Below are 13,005 nucleotides of genomic sequence, written 5' to 3'. Positions count from 1 at the left end.
GAATTCCATTAATAGGACTGCAAATTGAAAGTTTTGAGACATTCTAAATGAACAACCGTGGTCAGTCTTCTGTATGTATTACTCCCGCCTCTTCGGCGTCGCTGTCTGTGATGTGCACGTCTTGGAAACTCCTTCCGCCGTTTCAATTCGATTAAATGTCGATTTGCTACACGGGCAAAATCTCCCGTTTCGCCCGGTCGGCCCAGTCTCGTTTCGATGGCAACGCTCCACGGCAGCCGCCGAACAATCGATGGTGGCCAGGAACCCAGCCAGTAGCCAGCCAAGAAACTTGAGGCATTGATCATTTTGAATAGGAGTATGACGAGAGCAATCTATATTTTTGTTTAACAGGTTCTACCCCACGTCGCCGTGTGTGCGTGCGTGCGTGTGGTCTCGACGTGTTTGTTTGTAGGGTGGCGCATTCTCGTGTTTTGTTTGTTCCCGAGCCACCTGCGCATTCATCGCTCGGCTCCTCTTTAAGCGGAATCATTAATCGCAGCGAGCAGACGCAATCACGAATGGCGCGAGATGTGGGTGTGTAAGGTAAAGGTGCAGCCCTGCAATTGCTTGCTCACGCTACTGCTGACCGAAGGGGCTCCCAGAGGTTATCTTTCGCCTACTCGTCCACGTGTAGTGCATAATGTGCAGGGTGCTTCGAAACAATGTGAACACTTCCGAGAATTTGCAACAATACCACGAGAAATGTGCCGCCTCCGTGCTCTGGAGACCTCCTGGAGATGATTCCAGGCACGTGTTGACAATGATGGCGAACAAAGTGGAGACCCTTTGACTTTTTGAAGCTATTAACATTACATTTGTTATCATGTTACGGTGGATTATCCGTTAATTTTCCATAAAAAAAAACGATAGTCCCGTATGAGCGTTAACATTTTTTTAAGCATTTTTTTTTTACATGTCATAATGCAGCCGTGCCATTGCTTGCTCACAACACTGCTTGTGGATTGGGCCTCCACTAGAGGGGGTTGGGGGGGGAGGGCTCTAGAGAGAGCCCATCAGAGAGGGTATTTGACATACTCCACCACGAATTTTGTCGATTCTTCCACGCCGGCAAGATGCCTTGGAAGACGCGCGGGTCCCCACGCTTTACCCCACCATGTGCCAACCTGCCCATCGGCTGTCCGCGCGGTGCCACCCGTCTGTACTGCCGGGTGGACAGAGGGGCGCGCCACGTGCTTTCAAATGCCGTGCCGGCAAGGGGGCCGCCCATAAATGACGTCACGCGATTTTGGACGATTTTTGATCCCCCCCCCCCCTCGGCACACGGCGTCACAGAAAGTCAGACTCTCCTGAAATATGACGTCACAAAGCTCTGCCCCCTCCCCTCCCCCAAAAAAAAAATAAAACATGCTTCAAATCGCTTTAAACTATTGTCATTATAGTGCGTATTTAATGTGGCGCTGCACTCTGATGTTGTAGGAGAAAACATTGATTAAAAAGTATATTTAATTAAGTAGAACGTGTCGTCTATATTTATTTAAAGTTGAGCATTTTGATGTAACGTCACATTTCTCAACTCCCCCCCCTCCCTCTCGTCACACATCGTCACAAATGTCTGACCCCACCCCCGCCCCCTAGGTGCGTGACGTCATTTATGGACGACCCCCCAAATCGAAAATGGAGCCGGCACGTCCGACCTCCGGATTTGCCTCGTGTCACGCGCGAACCATTTCCGTATTCCACGGCACTTGTCGCCGTGGTGTCCGCGCTGCTCGAATTCCCACACGAGAGACCTTTGCGTGACGTCAACTTCGGAGAAGCACGCAAATTGTGCGCCGATTTGCTCACCAGACAACGCTCAAAAGTAGCGGTCGGAGGGGACATACCAAATCCGAGGGCATAAATTAGCACGGACTCGGCCGTGCGGCAAAGTCACGTCGATAGAAAAATAATAAATGATTTTTTTAAAATCTAGACGTTTCGATCGCAACACCCGAGGACGATGGCTTGTGTTGCGATGGAGACGTCGTGATTTTTTTTATCATTTTATTAATTTTCTATCTACGTGACTTTACCGAAAGACCCGAAGAATATGAGGGCATAAATGAGCACGGACTCGGCCGTGTGCAAAGGTGGCGATTCAATGGGCTCTATTCGCCCCCCTTAAAGCAGAGGTCGCAACCGGGTACCCGATACCCGTACCCTACCCGATACCCGGCTACCCGTACCCGGCCGGGTACGGGTACGGGTAGCCGTTTGCGACCCTGGTGCGGCCGGGTACGGGTACGGGTAAGGAACCAAAACCCGTTTGCGACCTCTGCCTTAAAGAGGGGCTTTAACACAATCGTCAATTCTGCCCGAACTTAATCTCTCGTCTCGGACGTTTCGGCGCTGGAGGGGTTTATTCGTAATTTCATCGCAATGCATTAGAGCGGACGGCTAATTATTTAATGTAATAGGACGTTCACGATGCAGCGGAATAACACATTGCAAAACCCTGACATTTCAATAGCAAAACAAGCTTTAAGTCAATAACGATAATTCGATACATGTTTCTTGATGGGTTTGTTTTTACTATGTGACCCTGAAATGTAAGACTAATTTAATTGAGCTAACTGCATTAACGTAACTTTTAGCTTTTGTTTACATTCACAATGTATGCCTGGTTTTCACTAATAATAAAAAAGTCTAATTAGCCTAATGCGGGTTAGAAACAACCGATGTATCTTTGCAATGTTCCATCGGACTCTTTGTTGTGAAAACAAATTACCACAAGCCTCTGAAACGTTGTATAAGAAATATCGCAGGACATGATACATTTTTCGAAAAAAGACATGATACATTGCACGTTAAATGCATGAGATAGATTACACGGATTGGCTTGCATGAAACGCGTGGTCCATATACATTGGCGGCCGCCTTTGATTAAATCATCGGGTCTCAGAAGCTCAAACTGGCTTCGAGTCTGCATAGTGCTTGATTGAGTGACCGCTATGCACCACGTGTGGGGAGCGGTGGTGCAGCGGTTAGCGCACCGCGCTACGAACCCGGCGACCCGAGTTAGATTCCCCCTCATGGCCAACACCGGTGACGATTATCTGAACCGGTCCTGGGCCTTCCCCTAGGTCGACTCGGCCTCGAATGAGTACCTGGTGCGATGTGTAGTAGACATCGCCACTGGGGAGACAAAGGCGGTTGGGCGTTGTGCTGGCCACCCACGCCCTCCGGCCTTCATAGGTGCTCGCTAACAGCACTTGCCCCAACAGTCTGTTAAGGCTATACGGGAGGGGGGGGGATCTTTGTCTCTTCTCTGGCTCTGCACCAAACCAGGTGTCTTGGGCGGCTGTGGGCCGCTTTGTTGGCAGCAGAGGGCAGTGCAGCAAACTCCATTGTGATACCGGACTTTCAATTTCCTTTGTCACGCGGTTCGCTTTTGTTCTGAGTCTCTCCGTTTGCTTCGTTGCTGTGCTAACCCCCCCCCCACCACCACGGTTTGTTTGACTTTTTTTGCCATTTGGGTGACCCCGGTTCACTCTTGCAAATGATATTTTTCACTTTTATGATTTTTATTAGATTTTCTAACTACGTGACTTTACCGAAAGAACCAAAGAATATGAATGCGTACAGTCACGAAAGCTTTAAGTCAAAATGACAAGGATGCTTAGTAAGTAAAAAATAAATGGTCAAAAAAACCCCCCTTGTTTTTCAATGCACACACTTATTCAGGAAGTTCAACAACAAAACACAAGCCCCTGTGATTGGTACCGAACGGGTCCTGCAAAGGGGATTGGTTAGAGGTATGGGGAAATTGAAGGGATTGGAGGTAGAAATGCAACATGGACAGGGCGAGATACGGAGGATGATTGACTGGGAGGGTCGGTTGGGGGACCCGTTCGAAAAAAAGTGGGAAGGTGATCGGCCGGAGGGAAAGTGGGCCAAGAAACATTCGAGAAAGGGGCATTTGAGGGATATTGTAAGGGGGGAGACGCGAGGGCTCGAAACGCTTTGGAGTGAAGGGACTCCTTGAAGACCGCGTCTCGTGCCCAAGGAAATAAATACTTTCAAATAAAGATTTGTTGAAGGCTGCTTTGTCGGATGTCACTCCACTTCTATTGCTCCCCGGCTTCACCAGCCCATACTGACCAGCGTGATGAAGTATGGTCGATAAACCGCCACGACCCCCACGGCATGAGGAGGCCCTCATTCAGCGGTGGATTGACAAAAAAGGGCCGTACACAGTCCACGTGTACAGGGGTGGGGGGTAAGGGACCTAGGTGGAGTAATTGCCTATATCTGTCCTGGTGTGCACATGCAGCCGTCTGTTGAGCTGCACAAAAAACTCGGAGCAGGGGCCTCTAGGGCGCCAATCTGCACCTCAACCTGTTCATGAGCGGTGGCATCGTTTCCGTCAGCGCGAATACATCGAGGCCTTATTACCCCATGTAGGCCTCTTAGCCCACCATACCCCCCTGCCTTTCGTAACATATTGGCTTGCGTTTTGATTGAAAGCTTTCGTGACTGCAGGGATTCATATTATTGGTTCTTTCGGTAAAGTCACGGAGAAGGGAAATAATAAAAATAATATAAATATAAAACAATAAAAATTCTCACGACGTTTCGACTGCAACACAAGCAATCATCATCAGGTGTGAAATCCACAGCAAGAAAATTAGAAATTTCACACAAAATTTGAAATTTCAAATTTTCTTGCTGTGGATTTCACACAACATTTTTAATTTTCTTGCTGTTGATTTCACACCTGATGATGATTGCTTGTGTTGCAGTCGAAACGTCGTGAGATTTGTATTGTTTTATATGTATATTATTTTATTATTTCCCTTCTACGTGAATTTACCGAAAGAACCAAGAATATATTGGCTTGCGTTGGTGTTTTCACTCCCACCGCTGCTTGTTTCAAGCCTCAAGTACGGTGTCTTTGACCCCGCGAGAACGAGCGGGGATGACAATAGCCTCGCCGGCACGAGTGAGCTGGACCATCACAATAACAATAGCAACGCAAAAAATAAATTACCGTAAAGCAATGAGGACAATGGAAAGCATAACAAAAACAAGCGCATCACGTGAACAATTCTAGATTTGAAGCTTTCGTGACTGCAAGGATTCATATTCTTAGGTTTTTTCGGTAAAGTCACTCTCTACCTGTGTTACTCTCTCTCTCTCTATGTATCTTGGTGATATCTGTCTGCTTATATGTCTGTCTATAGTTTTTCTGGTTAGAATTTTTTGTTGCTATTTCATTTATACCTGATGATGATTGCTTGTGTTGCAATCGAAACGTCGTGATTTTTATTTTTATTTTATTTTACTTTCATTAATTTTAATTTTAATTTTTTACCTACGTGACTTTACCGAAAAAAACCTAAGAACACGTGAACAATGTTTAAGACATTGCACAAACATGAATCGATGTTAAATCAAAATTAAGTGTAAAATTCCCCGCGGCGCAAAATCTGCTCGGGCAGATTATTTTTAGACTGATCGGCGTAGTGCCCATTTCGAAAATTAAGTTACAGAAACATTAAACGGATGTACGGTGACTCGTACTTAGCGCGTAAAGGAAGATACATGGCGATGCGTACGTTTGAGGCTTCATCAGCAGTGAGCGAACAAAGGGACTGTACGTGAGCACACACAGTACAGTAAAGGGTGCCCCAGATGTCTCGTGATCCCCACTTAATTCTCCAAGCGAGGTTGATTTGAAACAGAAATGAACATGCAAAGGAAAATTAATTGGGAGCCACAAGACATCTGGACAACCCTGTACATACATTGGTCATCGCTAACTCTGCACAACCACCGACAACAACAACAACAACACAAAAACATGTTTGGCTGGGCAAAGCATTGAATTTGTATTGCATGCAGCCGTTCCTGATGGTGGTGGTGCGTGAAAAAATGTTTTTTTGTCTAAATCATCTCCACCAGGGCGTTTAGCTTCGCCGTCAAACGCCATAATCGCTCAGTTGCCATGGCAACACCTCCAAAGCACCGTACCACGTCCATCAAACCGCTTAAAGGAGAAAGTGGACGTGCGGATCTGCGCCTGAGGAGGCGTATTGTCGGCTAATTAGATGATTAGTGGGTACGCGCGTCTAGTGTCGCGGTTAAAAGGGAAGGTGAGCCGTGGCATTCCCGCGTGGCTAATCAGTCAGATTTGTTTTTTTTTGCGTGTCGTCCTGCAGCGAGACAACAACTACAAGTTCGAGACCGTGTCCAACGTTATTTGTGCAAAAAGATTGCTGCGGCTGCCCAGGGTTTTCGCGGCACGATGGAGTGTTCTTTGAAACAAAACAGAAAACTAAAAAAGATTTTTAACGATGAAATTAATTCAGCACCGTGCCTGAATAACGATAATAATAATCGACATGTGCGTCAGAAATATGGACCCTGACAAAGGAGTTAAATCCAAAAAAAATGCTGCACCTAAAATAAACGAAGAAGCGTGGGGAGATGCGCGCTTGGGATTGAAGAAGGAGGATACGCGTAATCAGAGGCATCATTGACTGTTGAGGAAGTTCCTATGATCACTGTTACATTGTTTTTATAGCTTTATTTTGGTGATTTTGGGAAACGTTTTGATTTAGCCATGTTTGTTTGTTGTAGTACAGAGTTAGCCTGTTAACTTTAATCTACGTTGTCTTATGATTGTTATTGTTTGACTTGCATCCCACTGGGATTTTTGCACACAGCGTTGAAATGCGGTGTTTTTTTCTGGAAGACTTTGCTGTTTTTTCCTGGATTTTTCTGTTGCGTGTGGTCACTATAAGATGTTTCTTGTTCATGTTTTTTTGTTGTTGTTGCAGTTGCACCCGAGTCAAGAGCCGCATAGCTCACAGGGTTATATACCTAATAAATGCAAACTGAAAGTGCAGGGCTTGCACAAGAGATGCGTCACGAGAAGGCTCGATGGCCAACAAAACTGAGACTGGTAATGGAATGTGCGGCCAAAGGAGAGAACGCATAAAAGAGTGACCACCGCAGAGAGATGGAGCGATGAGATTAGCTCATGCGCAAGAGCTAAGAGGGATTGTTCATCGCACGACTGGAATGGGTTAGCGATAGTGTGGGGGGGGGGGTGGGAGGAGAGACCATCCAGGAGTGGATAGAAAATGGCTGGTGATGATTTTTCTCTTGATGGTCAAATTCAAAGTGTTCGTGGTCTGTCTAGTATCCTATTTAGAACACAGATTTGATCATTGATCTCCAAGGTTAGAACGCACAGATGTCCTCCCTGCCGTTTGAAAAAAAAAATCAGAGGCCCATGGGTATTTCTTTTTTATTTAATCAGGCCATGAACATCAAAGGGCCCAGCTTTTAATGTTTACCAGATCAATAACTCCGAACACTTCACCACTAAACGAGAATGCTTGTTGGCGGTAACAGCTGATCGCTGAGTCGCGACGTACCAGGCTTGCTAATTAATGTTGCAGTGGATGTCTGTCATGATTGTTCGTCGGTGCATGTTAAAACGGTGGTTGGAAGCGGTGTAGCAGGGGGGGGTGAAGGACTGGTTAAGATATTACTCGCCACCAATAATGACCGTCGCCAAGAATCGAATTCGGGTCACCGCGGTTCAGTGCCATAACCATTCACGCCACCGTTCCTCCCATAGATATGTTACACGCGACTATGGCGCATGCCACGTGTGACATCTCTTTTTTTAGTAAATAACGACAACAGTTTCGATTTAAAGCTTTCGTGACTGCAGGGATTCATCTTCTTGGTTCTTTCGGTAAAGTCACGTAGAAGGGAAATAATAAAATAATAAAAAATAAAACATACAAATAAAACATAATAAAATAAGAGAATTATTTTATTATGTTTTATTTTTACTATTTCATTATTTCCCTTCTACGTGATGACTTTACCGAAAGAACCAAGAAGAAGAAAATAACAACAGCCTAAACCCCCGCCCCCGACTCCACACGCCCCCCCCTCCCCTGCATCCCTCCTCCCTTGCTCTTAGCCTATATAATCGCTTGTCACATACAACTCTCTCTGCCCACTACAGTAAAAAAATGCTGGGGTTGTCCCACCTGATAACGGAAGCTTGTGTTGCCTCCGAAACGTCGTGATTTAGTTATTTTTTTTTTATTTTCACCGACGTGACTTTACCGAAAGAACCAAAGAGTAGTATGGATGCTTGCAGTCACGAAAACTTCAAATCTAGAATCTCCTTTTATTGTTTTACTTAGGGTCAGCAGAAGTGCTTTGGTGCTTAAATGTAGCAAGCATCAGTTAGAGGCGGTGAGTGACGGATGATTAACGCGATGAGTGTATGTGTTCAAGATGAGACTGCTTTATGGTGCATTTGACCACGGAATTAGCCTTGTGCAGCATTTCATGCCGTTAGGATAAACGACGATAGGCGTTAAACTGCAAGTAGCACTGAGAGGTGAGTGACAGTTTTCCAGTCGATGAGGATGTCCACTGGCATGATTTGTTTTGGTGGCCCACTTTACGTCTGGCTCATTCATCGACTAGCATATTCACGTATGTGTACACCAAAATGTTATTTAAAATTTCCAGAAAACCTATCAATCCATTCCTGGATGGATGCTCACACGATCGTGGGAGTTGTTTGACCGTACTTAGTATGGCTTTTGTAAAGAGGGAGGGAGGTTCGAGGACCATGACCGGTTGAAATATAAAATCTCCCCACCGATGTCAGATGTGGCCGCGTCTCAAAGAGCGATGCGTAAACGACTGCGCCACGACTCCTCCACGTCCACAGGGGCGGTCCCTAAATGACGTCACGCACCTAGGGGGGGGTGGGTCAGACATTTGTGACGATGTGTGACGATGTGTGACGAGGGGGGGGGTCTGAGAAATGTGACGTCACATCAAAATGCGCAACTTTAAATATTGTTATAACAACACTCATACAACATCAGAGTGTGGCGCCACATTAAATACGCACTACAATGACAATAGTTTAAAGCGATTTGAAGCATCTTTTATTTTCAAAATGGAAATATGGTTTTGGTGGGGGGGGGGGCAGAGCTTTGTGACGTCATATTTGAGGGGGGAGGGGGTCTGACTATTTGTGACACCGTGTGACGAGGGGGGGATAAAAAATCGTCCAAAATCGCGTGACGTCATTTATGGACGGCCCCATAGCCATTCATACCGGCATCGAATTAAGAATGGCTGTGGAAGGTCACTCCTCATCTGCTGCCCCCTGTCGTTTAGAATGCTCTCTTGCTGATGTTGTCCACGCTGCAGTCTAAAACTGATGACCTTCGGGAGCTTCTTGAGCTATAGATAATCGACGGCATTGTTCCACCACTTTGCAGATAGATTATCTATAGCCCCCTATACATCTCAACGTTCATCCTACAAAGTGCCATCACGAGAGAGAAACGCAAACAAATAGACAATCAAAATGTTGCCTGTGTTGAAACGGATGTGCTCCGTATGGACCTAAAAACTGAACTTCAACGTACACAAGAATACGGGTAAACCGCATGGGTTGACGGGCATGACGTTGCAACATTTTCGTCTCCGTATTAATCATCTCTCCTCTCCCTGTCCTTGCGCTGGTTGCATAAAACCAAAGTAGCCGAATGCATGAATTCTTCACCTGAGGACGGCTGCTTTCGTTGTAGCCGAAACGTCGTGAGAATTATTTTATTATGTTTTATTTTTATTATTTAATTATTTCCCTTCTACGTGACTTTACCGAAGGAACCAAGAAGATGAATCCCTGCAGTCACGAAAGCTTTAAATCCAAAGTAGCCGTTGTTGCCAAAGATCACGACACATCACAGTGCGGATCACGACCATCTGCGCGGACTCACACACGCGTGGTGTGTGTCACACGACTGCTTGATCTTCCCAACATGCGTTTTTGTTTTGAATTTGTTCTGGGGTTTTTTGTTGTTTTGCTTGCCAGAATGCACTGTTTATGTATGCGTATGCTCCGCACGTAATCTTGAGATGCTTAGCCATTTAGACGCTATACGCATTCCAATGATCGCATAATGGAAGTGTCTCTCGATAAGCAGCGTACTGGTCACGGAGTTTCAAGTGGATCCAATGTACACCAGTCAGCCGTCCGTTTGTTTTACGTAACAAAAAAACACAACGCATTCGTCAATAACGCTGCCCCTAAAACGATGTACACATATTTAGTTGGTGACGTTTCAGGCAACGGCCCTTCTCCGCAGCAAAGAGATCTCTCATTTGCCCTTGTGCAGCACTGCCAATGCAATATCCCCTTACAACCTTGGTTATTCTTGCATACAGCAGTTCCAGCTGAGCGTTGGATGGATTGCAGGATGACCCACGAGTGGAATATCCAGTCCTGCTGCGACCAACAAACAGCCCATGCAGTGACTGCGTTAACAGAACACGTGCCAGGCAATGTGGGCTCTCGTTTCAATTTGGTCAGCACATACGACGAATGGGGGGGGGGGCCTTCATGAATTTCACGACACGCAACTTCGTTGATTCGTTGGGGGCAGTGCCGGATTAAGCTCAGTGCGGGGCCTGTAGCATGTGTTATAAATGGGGCCCTAAATATAAAAAACACCGAAATATTAAACCACAAATGTTTTAACTGGAATCGTAAAGTAATTGTATTTTTTTATTTGATTTTTTTTTACGTTCGTAAAAAGTTGAAGGCGGCAAAGTACTACAGTAATAGAGCAAGTGCAGAATCACTAAAACCGGAATTGATAACTTGAAAGCATTTAGCGGCGGGACCCTTGAAAGTGCGTAGCCCGTAGCTACATACACGTGCAGTGTCATCGCGTGACGTCAACGTGCAGTGCCGGCCCTCGAGAGGCACGGCATGCGGTGTAGCGACATCGCAGACACTACGGCGATGTGGGTGTGGTACCGGCCCTAGAAGGGCCCCGTCAGCGCTGAGTGACAGCGCCGGATGGCACCACGCTTGGCGTGCAGTGCCAGCCCCTACAGGATAGGGTGTGGAAGTGCCGGCCGTAGGAAAGGGGTTATTAAAGGCCATGACACTCAGGTTTACCCGAGACGACACGTGACCGGTCAAGTCTACAAAGGGGCCCCAAGTGGGGGCTAGGGGTGGTCACGTGGTCGGGGTCCAGCTCCTGCTGGAGGATTCTGGAAGGTGGGCGTGGCCAAGGGAGGAGCCAGCCACGCCGCAGAGGATATAAGCCGGGTCCCCCAGAGGGATCGGCGTTGTAGTTCATCCTGAAGAAGCCTTCGTCTACGTTCTACCGAGTCTCCAACACGTGGACCTGGACACGAGCTGTGGTCCAGTCCGTAGTAGATAGTTATGTTGTGATTAGTGTAGTTAGCCTGGTGGTCACCACCCAGCTAAACTACACCAGTCACGTGGTAACTAGCGTAGCTAGCCTGGTGGTCAACACCCGGCTAACTACACCAGTTACGTTGTGATTAGTGTAGTTGGCCTGGTGGTCACCACCATAGGTTGTTATTCTGTTAAGGGGCAGTTACCCCGTGTGTTGGCGTTGAATAAATGTGTTGCCTCCAAGTCTACGTCTGCTACTCAGTTGAACTCACTACATATGTAGCTACTTTTGCTACTAGGATCATCTGGCACTGCCTGGGGGTGGGGGGGAGGGGTGCTGGGGGGCGAGTGGGTGACGCGGCTGCATGATTCCGTGGGCTATTTTTATTATTTCTACGGGACCGTTTTGTCAGTATACAAAATGATTAAAAGTAAGAATATGTAATACCCTCTCGGCTTGTTGGTTTGCACGTTTTGCCATAGGTACGTGTGGTTAATGCAGATTTGATGCCTTGCAAAAGGTTTCTATTTGGTACTCCGTCATCAGGTGGGACTTGTGTTGCCTCCGAAACGTCGTGATTTATTATTTTATTTTATTTCCATTATTAACTTTTAATTTTATTTTTTACCTACGTGACTTTACCGAAAAAACCTAAGAGTATGAATCCTTGCAGTCACGAAAGCTTCAAATCTAGAATTAGTTTCTATTTGGTGTTTGAACATCTTAACGCTTGTTTAATTGCCAGAAAAGGTAAAACCTATTATTATTATTATGCATGTTTAACCAGGAAAAGCCTCACTGAGGCGTACAACTCTGCAAAAAAATGTTTGCAGTAGTGGGCGATGATTGCTGTGTATATTCCATTTGAGTTATTTGCAGGAATTTGTTTTTTGTTTGCCAAATATAGGAGATGATGGTGCATGTTTATGGTGAGAAATTGTGGTGGGTTGGGGGAGATTATGGTGGGTGGGGGAGAGAGGGTGGTGGTGGTGATGATGGTGGGTGCGGGAGAGAGGGTGGTGGTGATGGTGGTGGTGATGGTGGGTGGGTGAGTGCTGAGGGAGGGTGAAATAGTAAATGGTGAGGGAAAGAGGGAGGATGATTTGGTGGGTGATTATGGTGGTGGTGCTGGGTGGATGGGTTATCGGGTGTGTAACGAAGATGAGGGATGGTGGTGAGAAATGGTGAGGTTGGTGATGGTGGAGATAAACTGGGTGGCTGTGTGATGAGAGTGAGTGACTGTGTGATGAGGGTGAGTGGCTGTGTGATGAGGGTGAGTGGCTGTGTGACGAGGGTGAGTGACTGTGTGACGAGGGTGAGTGACTGTGTGATGAGGGTGAGTGGCTGTATGATGAGGGTGAGTGACTGTGTGACGAGGGTGAGTGGCTGTGTGACGAGGGTGAGTGACTGTGTGATGAGGGTGAGTGGCTGTGTGACGAGGGTGAGTGACTGTGTGATGAGGGTGAGTGACTGTGTGACGAGGGTGAGTGACTGTGTGATGAGGGTGAGTGGCTGTGTGATGAGGGTGAGTGACTGTGTGATGAGGGTGAGTGACTGTGTGATGAGGGTGAGTGACTGTGTGACGAGGGTGGGTGGCTGTGTGATGGGGGTGAGTGGCTGTGTGACGAGGGTGAGTGGCCGTGTGATGAGGGTGAGTGGCTGTGTGATGAGGGTGAGTGGCTGTGTGATGAGGGTGAGTGGCTGTGTGATGAGGGTTGGTGGCCGCGTGACGACGGCGGGTGGCTGGGAAGCAAGGGGGGTGGGGGGGTAGGGTGGGGGTGGTGGGGTGGGG

The sequence above is a fragment of the Lampetra planeri genome, chromosome 6, assembly GCF_965212315.1.
Source record: "Lampetra planeri chromosome 6, kcLamPlan1.2.h2, whole genome shotgun sequence".
NCBI classification, from domain to species: Eukaryota; Metazoa; Chordata; class Hyperoartia; order Petromyzontiformes; family Petromyzontidae; genus Lampetra; species Lampetra planeri.
Note: the sequence above shows the minus strand (reverse complement) of the source record.